Source organism: Pristis pectinata, chromosome 32 (genome assembly GCF_009764475.1).
Source record: "Pristis pectinata isolate sPriPec2 chromosome 32, sPriPec2.1.pri, whole genome shotgun sequence".
NCBI lineage: Eukaryota > Metazoa > Chordata > Chondrichthyes > Rhinopristiformes > Pristidae > Pristis > Pristis pectinata.
This window is the reverse complement of record NC_067436.1, coordinates 762642-764566: the sequence shown is the minus strand read 5'-3', so window position 1 is coordinate 764566 and position 1925 is coordinate 762642.

Here is a 1925-nt window from a genome sequence, read left to right as displayed (position 1 = left end):
AAAACTTGTCTTCCACACAGTTCATTCAGATCAATTCTTTACAACAGGTAGTTTGAGGTAGCGAAGGCCAAAACAATAACTTAATGCAGAATAAGGAGTACAGTTACAGAGAATGTGCAGTGCAGGTATTCAAAGTGGTGGAAGGTAATAACGAGGTGCAGAGTCCATCCAACCGTACGTTCAAAACGTTCAATAGTCTGATAACAGAGGCTTTCCTCGAGCCTGGTGGTATGTGCTTTCAGGCATTTGTAACTTCTGCCCGAAGGGAGGGGGAGAAAAGTGCATTTCCCGGGTGGTTGGGTATAAATCCTGGACACTATCAACCTTTTATCTCGTTCATTTCATGTGTTGCTCCTGCCGTTCGGATGCAAAGGTGTTAACCGCAGATGCTTGTGTCACAAACCAGCAACAAAAGAAACACACTGAGCATGATTCAGTGTTAAAAACTATTTTATTAATCACTACTTATGATAATACGTAAAATAAAAGTAAAAATGTTAGTATGTTAGAATTCAAAAATGTTAAACCTCGAACGTTAACCCCAAAACTAAACTCTTCGTGTGTGTGTGTGACAAAGTCCAAAACTCCCAGTTCCTGAATGGTTCTTAAAGTTCAGTTCCGCAAGCCATAAGGTGAAACATGAGCAAGGGCTTCTTCAACAACCACCGTTGTCTGAAGATAAGATGTAGATGTAGAAAAACATAGAGAGAGTACATACGAAATCCAAATGTTCCACGATGGAACCCAAACGACACTTCAGTGTTTACTCGGTAGTGACTTCCTCACCCCGAAAAGCATCCGAACCGTGGTCGTCCACATACAAATACCTGTTTCCTTCTACAGGTCAGCAACAAAGTGAACTCCACCGGATTACTTCCAACTTCCATACATGGATTTCAGTGGTAAACACAGTTATTGTTTCTCATCCATCGATAGAGAAAAACAAGCAGGCTGGTGTCTCTCTCCCTTCTCTCTCTCTCTTTCTTCTTCTTCTGACCTCTTCAACAACGTCATTACGTCCTTTATCTTCTATTGACGTAAGCACGCCCCACACACACATACACACACACTCTCTATCTTAAAGGGACTTTCACTGAGTCCGTAACACCTCCCACCTAAAAAAAAATTTTCCCAAGAAAATTTTAACCGCGCATAGAGTTAGTAATGTTAATAATTATCACGCTACACAACTACAGACTATCAGATTAGTACAGATATATGTTTCCCATTTAACATCGGGAAAGACAATCAGCAATCACATTATCTTTGCCTTTAATGTGAGTTATCATGAGATCAAACTCTTGCAAAATTAAACTCCAGTTTAACAGCCTTCTGTTCTTGTTTTTGACTCGGCTCAGAAACACCAATGGGTTATGATCTGTATACACAGTCAATGGTTGCTGAGCGGTGCAAACATATACACTGAAATGTTGCAAGGCTAAAACAAGCGACAGTAATTCTTTCTCTATGGTGGAATAATTCTTTTGATGCTCATTAAATTTCTTTGAAAAGTAAGCTACAGGATGGTCAATATCATCAAGGTCACCCTTCTGCAACAACACAGCTCCTGCAGCTTCATCACTGGCATCTACTGCTAATGAAAATGGCTTTTCAAAGTCAGGTGTTCTGAGTACAGGATGGTAGCATAAAATGGCTTTCAGCTTCTCAAATGCTTCTTGACATGAATCTGTCCAAACAAACTTTACTCCCTTCTTCTGAAGATTAGTTAGGGGAAGAGCAATATCAGCAAAATTTTTACAAAATTTTCGATAATATCCAACCATTCCGAAAAATCTTCTAACAGTCCTCGTACCTGTGGGAATAGGGAACTCAGATATTGCTTGAACTTTTGCCTGAACAGGAGCTTGCTTGCCTTGACCTACAACATAACCAAGATACGTTACAGTGGCATGGCCAAATTCACT